Source organism: Asterias amurensis, chromosome 1 (genome assembly GCF_032118995.1).
Source record: "Asterias amurensis chromosome 1, ASM3211899v1".
NCBI lineage: Eukaryota > Metazoa > Echinodermata > Asteroidea > Forcipulatida > Asteriidae > Asterias > Asterias amurensis.
In genome coordinates, this window is record NC_092648.1 from 15,540,850 (window position 1) to 15,560,156 (window position 19,307).

Consider the following 19,307-nt stretch of genomic DNA (forward strand, 5'->3'; position numbering starts at 1 on the left):
GCCTTTGTCTCAGAAGCCCACAGCATCACACTCACACTGGACCTCAATGTTATATTGCCTCCGATCCTCTGGGAGTCCATTAAGTTGATAATGGCCCCCCAGTGGTAAGAGTATACTGATTGCCTGGAACATGGTTGTCTGATTAAGACAAGTAGTACGGTACCATGTCCAGACTGCTTGGTTATGTTGCCCGGATGGTCATATTGGGTTGCCCTGAGGAGTCTAGTTACTAATCACTAACTATTGGATTGCCCTAGCTCTAATTACCACAGCGTGGAACATTTGTTGGAACTGTGAAATAAGTTTGCAGAATCAAGTTGAACTCAATATAGGCCTTTAGCTTGTCTTGAATTTATGTATCCTTTGTTTAAATTTCGCCATGTGCCAGAAAGAAGGACATAGCTAAAAGTGAAATGAGAAAGGGCAGCCATTATAAGCAATTCATGTGCAGAATTGTGTTTCAGGAAAACTGAGTGTGAAAGTTTAATCGTTTTTTCTGCCTTTCATAAGTCATTATATTATAATAGGAAGGTTAAACTCTACATTGAAATGAGAAAACATGTCATTGGGGGTAATTTTAGAAAAATGACATGCAATAGTAATGCCATATTTGTTTGTCTGTAGCATTTTTTTGATGACGGCCTTCTGTAACTTGAAAATGGTACTTTTCATGCCTGAAAGAAGGACATAGAATCCTACATCCTTGTTCCGGACACACACCACAAATTGTTCAAAAGACTGCTCTTCAGTTTGGCTGGTTTTGCGGTTTAAAGTGAATTACATCCGTAATAAAAAATCTGTGCATAAACTAAGAAAATCGTATCCTGAAATCCAATTATATCCTATACAATGTATGAAGGTATCTGATTCGCACAGTACAGTGTATGCAGAACAGACTGAAAAGTTTTATAGGTCCAACCTTTTGGACAGAGGATGCATTACAGTGAGTTTTACAGGGACAAACAGCTCTAACAGCCAGTTCCAAAATGGAAGCCCCAAGAGACCTATTTGAAGGTCAACCAAATTTATGAAGTTCATAAGTGGAATGATTGTAAATTTGGTAATGGTGTCATGTGAAGGAAGTCTGCTAGGTTAGGTTTTTTTTAAAGATTTTTTTTTATATATGCCACAGTTGCTGTAATTCAATCTTGGCTGATGGAAATGCCTGGTTATGTACCATTACTCAGCATTGAAAACTTAACAGACAAAACTTCAGTTATTCAGGTTTATTTTTAATGTAAACTCACTGATTGAAAAATTCAAACATTGTTTGTGTGTATACCAGTACAGGCCTCAAAATAAACTCATGGCACACACAACAGTTTTCTTTGTGCCCTGCGCTTTTGCTGTGGTGCCCTTCTGCATGCAAAGTTCCAATACAATTAAAATTGTCCTCATAGGAGTGCCCCTTCAGGAACGAAATTAAAGGCCTGCAAGTACCGTTCATTCAGAAAAATATTCCCTTCTGAATAACTGTCCAAGTTGAGAAAACAGCATTTGAAGACCTCTAAATTATTGTCGCTTATTTCGTATATGAAGAATTTATGCATAATTTGAAAACAAAACAAAATAAGGCTAAGTAAGTAAGGTTTACAGTGACGCCATGTAAAAGTTTCTTTGGTGAGAAATGGTAGCTCTGAGAAGAGCTGGCTTGTACTGCTCAACGCTTCGGTCTGTGTGCTTTGACTGTCTTCTGGAGAATCCTGACAGAACTAACTGTATATTTCACTCTATTCATTGAAACATGATCACATATTCTGATGAATTGTTCACAGGGAAATAGTAAAGGATGGGGATTTCAAAAACTCTTATAAAAACCAATGGTGTACTTTCCCTTTAAGATATTTTCAGTTAGAAGAAAGGCTAGATTTTATTGCCGACAGATTTTGTTTAATGGAGGTCAGAAGTTATTGTTGGGACATAGCAGGACAAGGTGTGTTTCTACAATTCTATGTGGATGAGTTGTGAGGCTGTCTTTATTGTCCGCTCTGAAGAATGGAATGCGAACGGTCTCCCAACAATAAGATCTGACAAGGTTTTTCTTTTATGTTTAGGTATGTTGATGTTGTTGTCTGTTTCAGCACTATAGAGTGCACGTAGGTGGGTAATAGTGGTCCTTTCTCCATGTTCACATCTAGTTCTGGGAATGTTTTAATCTCTGTGGTCTTCATTTTTGTGGAAACTTGTAGAACCTTGAGGTTCACTTGTCCTGGACTACAATCAAATGTACTCGTTTGTTATGTGCAGGCTTTAAGGTTATACATGGACAGTGACATAACTAGAGCGCGCGTGGGAGCCCCCCCCCCCCCCCCTCTTCAGAACACTTGCACCCCCCTCCTCTCCATGAGATTAAAAAATGACAAATAAATCGTTCCATACAGTAAAATAGCCCCCCTCCCACTCTGAATATCTTTACCTCTGCCCCCCCCCCCCCAATGAAAATTATGTTAACCCCATTATACTTTACGTATACATGTCAATGTCTGTAAATAGGATCCATTTGTTATAAGAAATCAAGGCAATATTTGTATTGTAGAGCAAATTTGAAGTGAATGTACTGTACACACACCTTTATATATAGCATGCGTCCACCATCTTTGTCAAGTGCCCTGTGTGCAATCAGCAACACTGGGTACTGATCTCATGACTAGAGAAATAGGTATCAGACTAATTGCTGTCCTGTCTGGTTCTGGGTTCATCGATTTGATTACAGTGATATTGAGTAGCATTTCATATGAAATCTCATAGCTTATTGTCGCATCAATGAAAAAGAGGAGATTTGCAAGGAATTGTTTTCCTAAGCCTGTTGGGCAAACTATTTCAAGTATATTTTGTATCATGTTTAGCTTATTATCAAATTATTCAAAATTTTTATAAAATGATTCCAATGGTGTTTTTTCCACTGTGTTTTTCTTATTATCAAGTTATTCCAAAATATTATAAAATTATTCCATTGAAATGTTTTACATTGTGTTTTGCTTAATATCAGTGTTCTTGTTGAATATGGACAAGACACATGAGACTGTGGCTTATATAAAGAGAAACTGCCTCAACAACCAAAAACCTGTGTTGAGGCTTAAGATTGTAAAAAAACAATAAAAACAAAACATGTAAGCAAATTGTAATATTAATAAAGATTTGTTTTTATCTTTTTTTCTTCTGTTGCAGTTCTTGAAATTTGATTCAACCGTCTTCAGTGCTAACTGAAGTGGACACAAGAAACACTCTATAAGACGTCAGAGGTAAGTTAAGTTTATTTTACCCTGGTGGGGGGGGGGGGGGGGTCATGCTTGTGATACAGAATGTTCTTTAGTGATGGAGTAGAAACCTAGAGGAATTGAGCATTTTCTCACAAATTCATAAAAGTTTAATGTTTTTTTTGTGTGTGTGGTAAACACTGATTTATTTTGTAAAGTCATAAAAGAGCGGGCATAGGATTTCTAATGCTGATCATGTGTATAGGTTTTGTAGTTACGCCCAGATTGTACCACCACAAAACTTAGCGAAAGGAACCCCAATATTTATGATCAATTATTCTTTTGTTTGCTAAAAAAGCGGAAAGCGGAAAGGGAGACGTAAAACTTATTATTTGATTTTTATTGGCTGCCAGCCACAGAGACTTGAGTTGCTTTTATCACCATGCAATTGAATGGAATTGAATTATAAGTAGTCCATTTGGGAGTTTTGTAAATAGAAACTTTATTGAGGTGAAGTTCAAGTAGCCTGCAAACTTAATCCTTTGTTCTGACACATGTAACTTCACAATAATTTGCCCCCCAAAATGAACTTTTGCGGTCACTGTAAATACTAGCATGGAGAGCCATAAGGATAGTACAGAAACCACCACCACCTCAGCAGGTGACAAAAGAGGAGGTTTATTAATAGAATCCAATTTCAGTATTTGTTTCTTTAAGATAAATTCTAGCGTTGAAGTGGAAAGTCGTCTGAATAGGAAATCTCTCTCAGTCGCTCCCCCACAGTCCGATTTGTGACATTGGAGGTGGCATGTTTATCAGAGTGTGAAATTGCTTCATGGCATAATTACTGCATCACAGTTTAAAGGACTGAGTGGTGTCTTGGTGACATGTGTCCATCTGTGCTGTGTTTTTTTGTATGCTTAGGTACCAATACATTTATGTGGTTGCTGGCTGAACTTAAAGTGTGACCCTCCCTGCATTGTAAAATGTACACTGATGTACAGCTCAAACAAACGTATAAAGAAATACAATTTAAAAGTGAACAATTTTGCGCTCTGTGTAAAAAAAAAAACTATTTAAAAAAAAAGAATTAAATGATAATCCAAGGTACCGACAGACCCCTTGCATATGACGTCAAACTCCCAGAAAGCGCCCGCACTGAGGGCCAAAAAGCTCTCTCACTGATGCCGAAGGATACAAATCTTTGGACGATAGCTGTTCTTTGTGCATAAAAACGTGTGCATGACCTCACAGCATGCATTCCCTGTAGCGTTACGCGTAAATGCAAGCAGTCTATTGATTTGTGGTTATGGCTTAACACATACATGTGTATGGCTAAACAGTATACGTAGCCTCTTCCTGGATGTAAAATTGTACTTCCATTTAGGTTACTGCACAAATTTATTAGATAATATTGTGCCGAGGAAACAATATCACAAGAAACGATAAGTAAGCCAATTCAATTATGGATGATAGCTAAACTCATATTCCCATTGACTCTCTGTGTGTTCAAAATTAGGCACGCACTCAAATGAACACAATATATTATGAAGAAATGCGCGATGGATTACTCAACGGAGAGGAAGACATTCCTCTGTAATCACTGTACATGTTGTACATTTTACATGGAATATGGCTACATAAAATCATGTCTTATGATGAATGCAATCCATTTAATGCACATAATCAATGTATGTGATCCATTGACAGATTTCGCTTGACTGGGGAATATCAGTTTCACAGTGTGGTTCACAATGTGGGGGCAATTTATTTTGCTTTGACTGGGGAACATTTGGCTGTGACTGCAAACCTTGGTTTGATTTATCAACGGACCTTGATTTAAGGCCTTGAATTTCATCTTTGAGAGGCAAGGCCTATTTCATTTTGCAAAGGGCACTTCCAATCTCATTGAAAAATCTTCAAGAGATGGGAATTTTTTGAGGGGTACTAAGGCCAAGACCAGGGGCAACAGAGGCCATGACCTAACCCTTTGTGGCCCGCGTGGAATTCCACTTCAGGCCTGTGATTTTTCTGATTGGTTTTCTGAACATGTTTTGCTTCCCTGTTTGAGTCTCTATAAAGGGGTGAGTCGAGATAGAGGTGGGAATCAATTCCAATACGTTATCCATTTGTGCCAACAACTACACTTTTTTTGTGGTGGGTCCATCCTGATTTTCTCCCATCCAATCAGTGTAACCAAACCGAGGCTGGAAGGAGAAATAGTCTGGTTCCTTTTTGTACAATGAATATTAACCTTCATTATTGGTCTTGGATGCAAGGAGCATGACCAAGATGGTGGCAGTATGATAATAAACGGTCTACTGCTGAGCATGTTTTCCAATAGCTTGAACACTGGATATTCAGAGTTTACTCAGCTTTCAGTGGAAGTTTGAAAGATCATATTCAATAACACAGCAGATCAAAGTCCATTTAGTGAGATGCAATGAATTGTTCGCATCAGAATCTTTTGTTTGCATACATAGAGACTCAAAAAGAGGCACTAATTATAATGTAATGCAATCTCAATTTTTCTCTACTGATAATAAGGAGATTGGATAATTTTGTTCACAGGACTCAGGAAAATACTGAGAGTATACAGTGCTTGAAAATGACTGTCCTAATAGGGTCTATTGAATCATTTGTCAAATCACCAGAAATTGCATGATTTTAATACTTTATGTTAAAAAGCAGACATGTATGCATTTCAAACAAAACAAAGTTTAGGTATGATACTTGAAGAGGCAACAGAGGTCAGTGCCTCCTTGCCCCCCCCCTCATTGCCTTGTGCCCTTGAAATGCTCTAGTAGAAATTTCACAATAGAGACTACCCTTTACCATGGAGAAAATGCCTTGGTGCCCTTGCCTTTTCAAAAACGAAACATACAGGCCTACAAAGTTAGATGAACAGATGAACTCAAATAATTTAGAACTTTGATTGATCAACTTGAAAGGCAAAATTGTGAAATTGTCTTGTCATCAGTGCGTAGGCAGTCTTCACTTCCTTGGAGGGCCAAGTTTGGGATCTCACAAGGTGTTATTTTTGTCGTTATGGGATCTTGTGACCCTACTGTCACTTCCATCTGTGAAGTTTGAACGACAAGAAGTTTTAAAGACAGGAAAACTGTAATTAGAAACAAATACTCAGAGAGATGTCAGAGTTTTTCTGAAAAAGTTTCTACGATCAACGTTTACAAAAGATGAACATTTGGTTTCAGTTGGTTTGGGTGGAGATGGTTGGCTTTGAGGTAAAATGTGATAAAAAACACTGACAGATTTTGTCTTTTATTAAAAAAATGATGGTGCTGGAGTGATTTTGTTGGCAGCCAAGTTCTTAACCCATCTGTGAAATTAATCAAAGTTTTAGCCTGAACTTTAATAGCATTCTTGATGGTGATTAAAATGTAATCAACCATTTAAGCAGGTCCATTTATAGACGTCTTGACATAAGACATTTATAGAAATAAGAGGTTCAAGCATCATAAATGTGGCCTCCTCTCATCAGAGGGTTAATCCTACCATAATGGGAATCTAGATAGAAACCATCAAGGGCATTCAATAGAGAATATCAGCCTCCCCAGCCGATTTGTACAAAATGTTTGGGCGCTTAAGAATAAAGTGCCGTAAGGACAGCACCTGCACTGACGGAACATTTTGATTCATGTCCGACTGACCTAGAATTGAGCGAGAGATATATGACGTGACGTGATTCATCTGGGTCTATGCTCTGCCTCAATGTAAGTTTCATAAATCAATCTCAACGCAATTTTACCACCCCTTTTTAGGTATTCCATTGAACATTTTAATGGACCACCTCTGCTTGCTGGATGCTGAGTGATATGTGCATTCTGAAAGAATAGAGCGAAAAAACATGGAACAGATACTTAGATTTCATCTTCCACCAGATTCAGCAGACATTAAAATTGAATGAAATGACTCATACAAATCTTTATATGGTTTTGAAAAACATTACTGCTGAGAGTTACCGCTTTTGAATTTTGTCATTACAGTAGTAGAAAGGCATTGGGTCTGCCCAAAGAGTTTATAAAAAACAATTTGGCATGATATGATTTGAGGTATGTTTTGGGTGGAGTATCCGGAATACACTTGTGACTTGCCATAACCCCATGTGATGTTATCTACTGGATAAGTAGAATTGTTCTTTTTATAACTTTTATAAAAACTTTTCCTGCCACATACATGTATTTTAAAGGGTGTATGTAACTTTTGTAGGACAAAAAACACAATATCCACAGATTTACACTAAACTTACACAGTTTGAAGATAATGATAGTAGAAAGCTTCCGTGAAAATATTACGTGCTGAGGTGCTGTAGTTTTTGGGAAATCAGTAAAACAATGTCATGAAAATAATTTTCGTCTCATGAGACGAAAATTATTTTGAGCATTTACAAATGTATTTCCATGATTTTTTTTTTACTCATTTCTCAAAAACTACAGCACCTCAGTAAGTAATATTTAAAGGGAAGCTTTCCACTATCATTATCCTCAAACCCTGTAAGTTTAATGTAAATCTATGGAAATTTTGAAAAGGTACCCAAATCCGTTAATGCAGTGGAGTAGATTTGGAATCCGTCGATCACCTATATTCCAAATAAGAACTTGTCCTGCTAATTATCTGCTGCCTTGGAAAAGATTAGGAAAAGAATCCTGATGATGACAAGACCAGGTTGAACTATGGAGGTAGAAATAGACTTAAACTAATTGAGACCAATAGTCTATCGCACACTTCTGTACAGCACATAGATTTATCACACAGTGTACTATTATTGGAACGGAATTTTGACAGGAGGTAGAAATTCTTAAGAGTTGCATTATTGTACCTGCAGGGACATACACAGATTAAGGACCAGACCTTGCACTATAGTTGATGAATAGCACTGTTTACAGCTAATGTACAGATGTACCCATTAAAATTGTAATTTAAGGATATAAATTGAAAGAGAATGGATTAAAGAAAGGTTTTCATGAAGGCAGGACATGAATTTATGAGAAGGTTACGCTTTGTTTATGAAAACATTCCAAGACAGTTGGGATGTGAAAGCAATGTTGGGACAATAACTCATTATGTTTTGAAATGAAAGTAGCACAGTGGAAAGGAACTTTATTTGTTGCCTTTGAGAAAGCTTAGTTCTGTTGATTTGATCTTATCTAGAGTAGAGGAATGAGCACTCTTTATTCTCTTATGATGTTGTACAGTATGAATGCTTTCTCAGCATTGTGATGTCTGAACACTCATAGAGCAAGGGTACCATTCTATAAAATTCCAAGAGCATTCTTCATTCTCTGATGATGTTGTACATTATGGATGCATTTGTGATGTCTGAATATTCATGAAGCAAGGATACCATTCTATGAATATTCATGTCATGGTCTACCTTGAACCAATCAGCAGGTATCTTGTTTACCTACAGTAGTTTTCCATGAATGCATTGTTCATGCATCCTTGTGTTATTCTCTCCCAAATCCCAGTCAGTTGTTCTCCCAAGGCCCACTGTACCAGATTTTGGTGTTGGTCCAAGCATATTTGCTCATGCCTCATACTGTACAGATTTCCCACCTCCATGGTCTAACCATGATCTAACACAATGAACTAACAGTCCACCACAATGAACTATATGTAATAATGCAGAGGCCTCATCAGGGCATGGAGGTAGAAATAAGTGTGTACTTTACATGGTACTCCAATGTTGTTATTCATGCCATGTAGGTCTATTTGTACACGATTCACCCCATGTCACCATGGAGGAGGCAAAGTAGAATACAGTACCGTCCCTTTCGTTATGCATGACTTCATTTAGTGTTATAAGTCAACAGCTAGGGGTCTGATGTTGATCACAAACCCAAATGGAGTCCAACACATACCCAGTCTCCCTCTGCAGTGCTTTCCTGCAGTGCATTACCTTTACGCTTAACCCCATTGTCAATCACTGAATCGCTTCTCATTCACTAGCCCCCCCCCCTCTCACATAATGAGGACGCATTGTGGAACCAAATCTTTTGAAGTGTTTTTCTTTTGGTAAGCTTTCCAAGGCTGTATATACTGGGTATTAGGCTATTTGATGGATGTAGGGGGTGTCTGATGGGACGCTTGCACATTCTGTATTGGATAAGTTCACGTTCACCTAGCTCTATGGTTTCACACAGTAGCATTGTTGTGTCGCTCTCCGGTACAGTGTAATCATCCATCAATGTGTTGGAAGTGGACTGGGCAGTTCTAATACTGCAACACTTAATACAAGGGCATGGATTATACTTGGGTGTAACTTGGCCAACAAGTCACAGAGTCACAGTGAGAGTGTTGTACTCACAAACTACTTGACCATCTGTGTCCTCCAGTTCCTTGCGTTTGCTTCAACTGTAAGTACTTTTATACTGGTTGTTGATGGATATCCGTTATGTTACTAGAGAACTATAGATATCAGAGCACCTTTAACCTCATTCTTTTATCTTATAAAAAACCCATCAATCAACTTTGATTGAGTGAAGCTGATATGTGAACGACCTTCATTATAATGACACAAAATGCTCTGAGAACTTGGGAACATTTTAAGTACTTTGATTTGAGCAAGTTGTCAATTAGGAGATTGCAGGCAAGTATTCACACCAAGTTATAGTCTCTCCATTTGGTGTCCTTTGGTTATTTGTGATGGCCTTAGCTTCAGTTTGCAGTAGGTTAATTATAATTTGGATTCAGGTTGATCATAGCGGGGTAGCATTTAACTTCCATCATCCAGCTATGGAAGCTTGCCAACGAACAAGATTCATTTTGGCACATAACCTTGATTTTACCTACTGAGGCATCCTCAGATGTGTTCTGATTGAGAGAATGGGAACCCTGAAGTAGAGAGCTCGCTCATGAAGCTTGCATTGTTTGAGGCTACAGGGTGTGCTGGTCTAGACAGACAAGAGAATTAAATTGTGATCACACAGGGGTGCAAAACAGCAGTGTTATAGACATTATAAATAAAGGCCATACTTAGATTCCCTCCAGGTGTTTTGGGTTTGTAAGGCCAAATAAGAAAAAATACTGGTTGATCTTCCCCTCCCTCATCCTATTTTAAAAACATTTTTTATATAACATTTTCTTTTTCAAAAAGACACATTTTCTGTGTATTTCTCTTTAAATTTAGTCATCTTTTTAAGAATTTGTAACAACATAAAGAAAGTGGTGAATTTAAGTTGAAGAATTTGTGGCTAGTATGAATTAAAATGCTTGTCGCCCACCTTTAAAAGAAATACAAAATTAAAATACCCTCATCCTCCTCTTTTTTGAAAAACCCGGACGATCAACTGGTATTTTTTTTTACTTGGCCTAAACATTGTTTTTAAGGCCTTGGGTTTGAGGGAGAAAGACTGAGGTTGTATTTGTTAGCACAAAAGCATTTGTGATATTGGGTAATGTGGAATTTGAAAGCTGAAAGAGGAGATGTTTTTGGATTGAAATTTGAAAGTTATTGAACTCCCCAGTAAATTAGGAGGGAAGGTCGAGCGAGGCATTGCTAAAATGTTTTTTGATTGTAAATTGTTTACGGACTGGTGATGTTGGAATTCAGGTATGAAGGTGTGATTTTTGTTTTGTTGCTCTGTAAGTTTGGTCGATTACCTACTACATTGTGAGTGAACTGTTTCAGTGAAGTGATGAAAGTCATCGTGTGTTGTGGCAGAATGTGTTAAGATCATTTTTGTTGTTTCAGAGTCAAGTCAAATGAAGTATATTGAAATGAAGATGTCAATGCGAAGTACCTGCCTTTGAGCTTTGAATAGAGGTACTGTTTTTCAGGCATTCTTAAACCTTTCCTCAAACTTTTTCATCTCCCCTGGGGGCATAGACAAGCTCAAGCTGCTTATTTTGGCTTGGACATCTATTAAACACATTTTGAATCTCAACCATTTAAACACAATTTGCACCTGGGTGAAGAGAAGCAGTTTATGGGAGAATATTTTGGCTGAGGATGCAAGCACCGGGACCGGTATGAATATGATTTAAACACGCACACATTGTGGACAAAGTTGAGGCCAGTACACTAAATCATGTGACAAATAACATTTTTGGGGTAGATTTTCATTTGAGTGCAGAAATTTGTTTTCCCATATGTTTACATGCACAACAATCCAGAATCAATAAATTGGAGCTCAGTGAATAAGTTACAACACACGTAACAGGAAGGGGTTGAGTTACTCTAACAATTTCCAAAATATTGCCTGTGAAATATCAGTCATTGAAACATTGGGATAGAATATCATTGTCACCACCTGTTCTCCAAGTAAACATAACTGGGACACTACTGAGGGAGTGAGTTATTACTGGCATGCAGAATATTTCTGTAGGGGGGGTTTCTTGATGACAGGAGGTGTGAATAAACATGATCAGGGACATTTGTAAACTTTGTGCAAATTGTGTTAAATGTGCTCTGGGTGAAATAAGATATAAGAAATAAGATACATAGGATAATTGTAAATAAAAGGTTGTGTGTAGTATTTCTGTTTGTAAACAGATGATAGAGCTGTCATCAAAGTTGGACTGTTGACCCATCCTACCGTAGGAACAGGAAGGACATAAGTATTCTTTACTTTTATGCTCTTAAAAGTTAAAGGAAGGGTAAAAGCATTCTTGCTGTCATCAAAATGTTGACTATGGAACTGGGGCCAATTTCATAGAGCCGCTTAAGCAAAAAGCACAAAAATAGCTCGCTTATTTTACACATGTTACTGGCCCTACCTTGCTTTATGCCATATACATTGCTTGTGACTGGTATTTAGCTGTTGTTTACTTTGCATAACAATTGAGTGGAGTCTTGGCCGGTAATCTGATTTTACTATGCTAGGATTTTTTTGCTTAAGCAAAATTTTGTGCTTAAGCAGCTCTATGAAGTTGGGCCCAGGTCCCAGAGGATTAAGGGCAACAGTGCTTTCATCAAAATGGACCTATTCTAATGTTCTAATCTATAGAGGAGAGTCAATAGTCAATGGAGTTGTAACAACCCCGTCCGTACAATGATTAGCCTAGTTGTACAGTTTTCACTTACACATGGATGTTGACATTCTTCTGAAAAATTGGTCTCGGAAGTTGTTATTATCACCACAGACTTGCATGCCTGTACTTGACTTATTAATAACACGATACATTTTTAGAAATGACAGGAAACTTTTAACAATAACCTCCAGGTATCTGAAGGAAATTGGTCATTAGTCGTTGGCTTTGTGTTTAAGTTGGTACTTCCTGAAAGAAGAATGCTCAGTCTGGGCCTGGTTTTGAAAATTAGTCCTTGTGTAAAACGTCCCCAAGGAACCTGAGATATTAATCCTGTGTAGGGAGGCCTTCAATGTCAGTAAAGTGTTGGGTTGACCCTGTAATGAACTGCAGGTCATGCCTCAAAATAATCCTTGGTACCAACAGCAGTTGTCGTGGTGCCCTGTGCTTTTGCTGTACTGCACTTTTCAAAGTTAAAAAAACAAAACAAATTTACTTTATGGAAGTGCCCCTTACCAGAAGGAAATTGCTGTGCCCCTTCAAGAGCCAAGTTGAAGGCCTGGCCTGACTTGTGTTGAAGGAGCATGTAAACTTGTTGTGTAGATGATGTGCAAACAAATAGTTACTCTCATTTGTTTGTGTGTGTTGGTTTTTATGCAGAAGTTTTTTATGAATGATTTGTTAGACTTACAAACATTTGGATTGATGAACAATTCCACTGACTCTCACAAATTCTGTGATCAAAGTTGTCTGAATCTGGTTTTCTTTTGATTTTGGAGATTTGTTTTGTATGTAATAATATTTGTCGTACATGTACATATTTTTGCAAAGCCAAGTTTTATAGTGAAACGACATGTGACATGTTTTTTTTAATGTATACCTTAGTCTGTTGAGCTACATTTACTGTGTACAATGTAGCTCATTGGTTCTCTCGCAATTGGTATTATTTGTTTGAAGACTCAGCTGTATTTCCTGAAAAAATACACAATGAAAAGTTCTGAACACTTTCTTGAAAGAGTGGTGGTTGGCTTACTACAGAATACTGGCGTAAAACTGACTCAATTCCTATGCAGTGCACATTATCGATGTAATGGGATTGGGTGGTAATTCTTGAAACTGTGAACTCATTATCTGCTCAGGATGACTCCACTCATGGATCACTTGTAAGGTCAACCGAGGGGTTAACTACCCATTTCCTACAAGTTAAATCCAATGTTTCATATCATTGATGGTTTTTTCTACCTGTGAGGTGATGCTTCAGTAAGCTTTCCACCAATTATTGGAAATTGAGGAGGGAAGACATTTTCCTTGAAAAAATAAAAACATACACAGTCATCATTATGAACAATATAGGACACATTCAGGATGCTTTTGTATTTAGAATTTCATATATTATGTAGGATTACATTCTTTGTAGGATCAGAAATCTTCTGTAAGTTGTTTAAATTCCAATGTTTAGATTACTAGAATGCCTTATGAATAATTGACTTTCAGAGAGACTTCAAAAAGACCTTTAGAGAAAGGTTATAATACATAGAAAGGTTATTATACAATGCTGCTGTATGATTTATTCTATGCTGTCTTCATCACAATCGGACGGCACAATAAGCAGATAGCGCAAGGATAGCGTAATTCCATCAAGAATGCAATAATCCCCCTCTCCATTGTCCCTGTTTGTGTGTGGACTCTGATATATCATGGCACACTGGGTCTATTCAGTTGTTCTTATAGGGGAACCTCAGTGAAAATAAGTACCCACTGTGTAAAATTTTTTAAGGGATCAATATTACGAGTGTAATTATGTGTACTTGGTTGATGGTGCATGTCAATGCTATGCTTACAAGGTATTGATTAAAGAGACTAATTGCAGGAACGGGCAACTCAGATTGTCAGTAGTTAAGTTTGGAAAGTTTGTTTACATCGTGGAGTAGGAAAACAGACAGTAAATACTTGTTGTTGTTTAAGTCTGCGACTTCTACAGGTAGGTGTGTGTGTGTGTGTCTTTATAAACAAAACAAAGTACAGATACATTGAATGCATTGATTGGACCATTTGGACATTATCTTGAAAAGACATCATGTAGCTGTTCAAAGTGATTTGAGGCATTGCGTGGTGGAGTTATGATGTATTTAGTTTGCAACAACACAATGTGCTTACTTCTTTGCGGATTATAGATTGTTGTTGTTAGTACTTGTCATGCTACTCTACTGCACCGCAGAGTAGATTGAGATAGGTAGACTACCGAGTATAAATAAGAACTTGTCGTTATGTTTATCTACTGCTGTGGAGGTTGCAAACTTTATATCAGAATTACCTGGACATGTAGTTGCATTGGAAGTACATTTAGTCAAAGGACTCCCCATCTCAATCAGAGCAGAGTCTTACATGAATAGCAACACAAACTATACAAAAAGTGCACATAACCAGCAGCAGCTAATTACTTTTTTTCAATTTCTGGATGCACATTGGGTAACTTGTTTCAATCAGTGATGAATTCATTGTCTTATTTGTAGAACATGCATCTTCCCTTTAAGGAATCCAAGGTTGTACTGCCATTACAACTTTAATGGACAGATAACTCATTTTGCTGCCTGTGATTTTGAATTTTATGGGGCTGCAACAAACCTTGGCATTGCCACTAAAAATCGCATATTATGGCAGTAAAATCAAGTTTCCATGGCACTCATCACTGTACACAACCACAGTAGGTGTACTGTTGAAGCGGTAGGTGAATGACTTTGACCTCTAATGTTAAACACACCTGTTAGGTCTGGCCATCCAAGTGTTTGGAGTTTGTGAACTTGACATTTTGTTGCAAATGGATGTTTACACTGTGGTGTCTATAGTAAGGCTTCTATAGACTAGGAAGCCCTTAATTTGAATTATCTGATCAGTGGACATGTTTAATTTATATTACCTGGTCTGAAGTTCAATAATTTGTCTTTCCTGGGAAAGCAAGGTTATTGACCGCTGTGATTCAGCCATCATGGATAAAGGATGAGTTTTGTATGATGAATTAAGTTATGATCATCACTATACACATGAGATGGATCCTCAGAATTGTCGAGAGAAACCTGTGAAGGGAAGAAGGTGAGGAAATGATAAGTTCTTTGATTTGGGATAAAAATAGCCTAGATAAAAAGCCTTGATAAGGTCAACCAGCAAAATTAGGGGAGGAGCTGGAACGAGGAACTTGTTACAATCTATACTGGGTTGTTAGACAGGGGTCAAAGGCAATGGAAGATCTTTTTTTGCCAATATGATCTCATTTTCTACAACATGTATATTGCATGCAGTAATTTGGAGGCGACAGAATTGTCTCAGGGATAAGAATTTTCAGAATTTTATCTGATATCAGATATTTTTATGCTTGGATGAAAAAGCTGTTAATTTCAAGAAATCGTGCTCTTTGAGCTCATACTCTTCTAGTGCTGAGGAAACTTTACAGAAGCTCCTTGAAACCTGTAACTCCAGGGGTAATACAAGAGGTGGAACGACATCATTTTAATGAAGGTACCTCCAAGCACTCTAAGCTCAAAGCAAAGAGCTCAGCTCCTAGCATTCTGGTTCCAGTTTCAGACCTTTTTGCCAGCAATGACTGTCGCCCCTGTTTGTTGTCCATGAACCAGAGGGGCTGGGAGTGAACATCAATCAAGTGAACTTGGGACTTCCATCCAAAGAGGAAGCTTTTAATTTGTTCATGCATCAAGATTCCTGAAAGCGCAATCAGGGAGGCGGGAGGGGTGGGGTGTCTCCTCATGGGATACCTAATGCCAACAAGTAGGTGAAGAGATTGACATTCTTGGGTCTTGTCTAAACAATACCTCCATTATGAGTTGTGAAGTGGGTCAGTGATGTCATCACCCTGAGGCTGATAGAGTCTGGCCCCATGCTTGGATTCGTCAGTGATGGGACCCTTACCCTTTGCTGTCATAAGATGAATTTTAAAGGGAACTCTAAGTCTAAATCTCCATGTGGTGTGTGCCTTTTTTTGTCTGTGTTGTGTCTTGCAAACTTGAGGGGCAAAATAAACTACATTGTAGGTAAGCCTTTAATCATACAGTACACAGGTGTGTGACCATAGAGCAAGATAAGAACAGCGTTGTTGCAGTGCTTGATCCTACGGTACTTTTTTACATGTTTTTCCCCCCCAGAAATTGTTAAAAGTAGAGGGAAGTTTCGTGCAAGATGTTGTTCCTTTAATCACTCCACATGCATGCGACTCCTCCTATCTGCACACTACATTGATTTTCCTTCCTCCATATTGTATGTACGGTATATGTAGGCCTACATGAACCAATGAATGTAACACCTGCTGTTAAGAAAACCTGACTTATTGATGACCCAGAAGAATGGATTTGTGGGTTCCTAATATTAGAATGTCTTGAACCATGCTCCATGCTTAAACCAATTTCCTTCCTCCATGCTTGAAGAACCAAGACTAGGGACCAGGTACATTGCATCCTCTATGATTGCATGGAGGTCTCCATGCAAATTGCAATCATGGTCTAATGTTGAATGTAATTTTTAGACACCTGGCATTTACTCCGGACAACTTTCTTGAAGGCCGCGCCCTGAAGGCAAGTCTAAACTGAATCCTCCTGTTGATGAATTGAGAAACCTACTCGCCCCACCCACTGCCAGGAGCCCTTGCTGAAGGACTCAAGTATTAGGCTTCAGCTGTATAAGCTTTAGCTATTAATGTCTGTGGTTCTCAAAGTTGACCCAGTTGTACAAAGAGGCTCTTTGTTTTGGGATACTTTAGTGGTAAATGAATTATCCTATGGTCTTTATTAGTACTTATTGGTCTTGTGGTTAAGAGGTTTTTTTGGTCATTAAGTATGAGAAATGCATACTTCTGAAGACATGCAGACATGGTAGGATGCCAGTCTCTGTTGCAACCCAGGTTGGTAAAAGCCATTGGACCCTTTCGGTGTAGAAAAAAAATAACAGTTCACAGATTTACAAATAACTTACAGGGTTTACAGAAGGCAATGGTGAAAGACTTCTCTTGAAATATTAGTCCATGAAATGCTGTACTTTTTGAGAAAAAAAAATTAACGAGAATTACAGATTTATTTTTAACACATGTCATGACACGGCGAAACACGCGGAAAGAGGGGTGGGATTTTCCGTTGTGTTCTCTCGACTCCGATGACCGATTGAGCCTAAATTTTCACAGGTTTGTAATTTGATATAGAAGTTGTGGTACAGTTGTAGGCCTGTAACAACACTGTTTACCAAAAGGGTCCAATGGCTTTAAGAATAACTATGACATTGATGTGTGTTAAGTGAATTGTATGGGTGTGTCCTCTTAATGTCCTCTCAGAAGCAGCATCTGTGTTGACAAAACTAAAATTGTGCCTTGACAATTATCCTGAATCTGTGATTCAATTGACAAGAAACAACATTCATATTGTCTACTTCAATATTATTTAACTGCCTGAAGGTAACTCATAACTTGTGTCATAAACACTATAATTTGTGTACCCATTTAGCATACAAGCAAGAGCTGATTACTTTCTTTTTTAAATTACCATCTCTCTCACACAATATCACCTTTTGGGCTTTATGCCAAGCTGCTGTTTTTTCAATTGTGTGAAGCGGCTCTCGCACAAAGGGGGGGGGAGTCCTTCATTGCATATTGGAACGGCATTGCTTTCTCCCCCCTTTCTATTACACTAAGATTGAAGTCGAGTATTTTGACGCATATCAGGCAGGCCAGGTGCCTTAGATTTCATGCCTCAATGGGCTGTGGCCAGCTAGGCTTTTTTCTTTTGCAGGATGAGAGTCGGCACTCAAATGGAATCTGTGGGGTTGGTTGTTCTTAATGTTCTGTGAAATGCACAACTGCCAGTGGAAGTATCGTTTGTGTGATCATCTTTGTCCTTGGTCTAGTATGTTGTGATGGTGTTGTTGTTTTAATTGATAGATGATGCTTACATGGGCATTCATGTAGTTTGGGTACCCTTATTTGTGTGACTTTTTTACAGATACATTTTTTTTGGTAAACAACACAGTACTGTAGGCTTGCATCTTGGAGGAAGGAATTAGTTATAGAACCATGGAGTAGAAACATACTTTAAGCTAAATATACATTTTTGTATGGTCATGAAGTTTATAGAACAGATACATGTAGACCAACGCACACGTAGGCTACAAACATGTATATGTACATGTACATCAGCAATGTACATTTACACTACCTCCATGAACCATGGAGGTAGAACGGTATTTTAACCATCTTCGTATGCACTGATGCCTTTACTTCACACGTACTTTACATACATGTAATTAAATTTTAATTTTTGCGTGATGTGCAAAGCCAGAAAAGAAAAAAAATTTGAACACTTGGTGGAGCTGGTGTTCATAAAACAGGGCCCAATTTCGTAAAGCTGTGAAAAATTTCTTTGCTTTAGCCAAAAAAAATTAGTGGGGCACGAGGCGCAACAATGTCAACTTTATGGAATGTCGGTTGGTAAACAGTTTTTGTTTAGCAAGATTTTCCTGCGCTTATTAAAGGTTTTTCTCCTTACAGTTTACATGTAGTCCTATCAGTAGAATTGTTTTGAGTATCAGATACAATCACAAGCAAACCACACGGAAAACCCCCTCAAACCAGACTCCAATCAGATGCAAACAATCAACCTCTAGTACAACTTGCAGTCTTTCTAAACTCCATTATTAGACTTTGACTTATTACTCAGTCTACCCACTTGAGCTCGCTGTTAATCTGGTGTCCACTTCCAAGTACTGGTGCACCACCAAGTACTTCCCCCCTTTCCTCAAGTGTTTTGGGTCTAAACAGTTACCAATAATGTTTCCCTTTTTTATCTCTGGAGACGTGACTGACAGATTACGATTGGAATGGCATTTGCGGTATTAGCGTAACCTTGTCACAAGTTTGCTTTTGGTGGGTTCTGTGTGGTTTGCAGTTTGCACAATCATGGAGACAGGTGTAGTACAATAAAGTGGCTTTCCTTTCAATTGAATGCAAGACTTTTTGCAAATACATGTAGTTTGATAAAATTCATAGTCTTCTAATAACGATTAGTGGAGTGTGCTTCTTCCAAGAAAGGTAACAATATAAATAACTATCTTTTCCTTCATTTTGTGAAA

The 19,307-nt window shown here is 38.0% G+C and overlaps 1 protein-coding gene across 4 annotated transcripts in view; it reads left to right on the forward strand.

Moving 5' to 3' along the window:
• Nucleotides 1-19,307, forward strand: part of LOC139947228 (disheveled-associated activator of morphogenesis 1-like) — an 80,978-nt gene that overhangs the window by 29,333 nt on the left and 32,338 nt on the right. For 3 of the 4 annotated variants that reach the window (XM_071945109.1, XM_071945132.1, XM_071945117.1), the window contains one exon: nucleotides 3,169-3,242. The gene's annotated coding sequence lies outside the window, so the exon portion shown is untranslated. Of the gene's footprint in view, nucleotides 1-3,168; nucleotides 3,243-9,288; nucleotides 9,575-19,307 lie in introns of those variants that run through there. The other variant, XM_071945124.1, reaches the window with a different exon arrangement.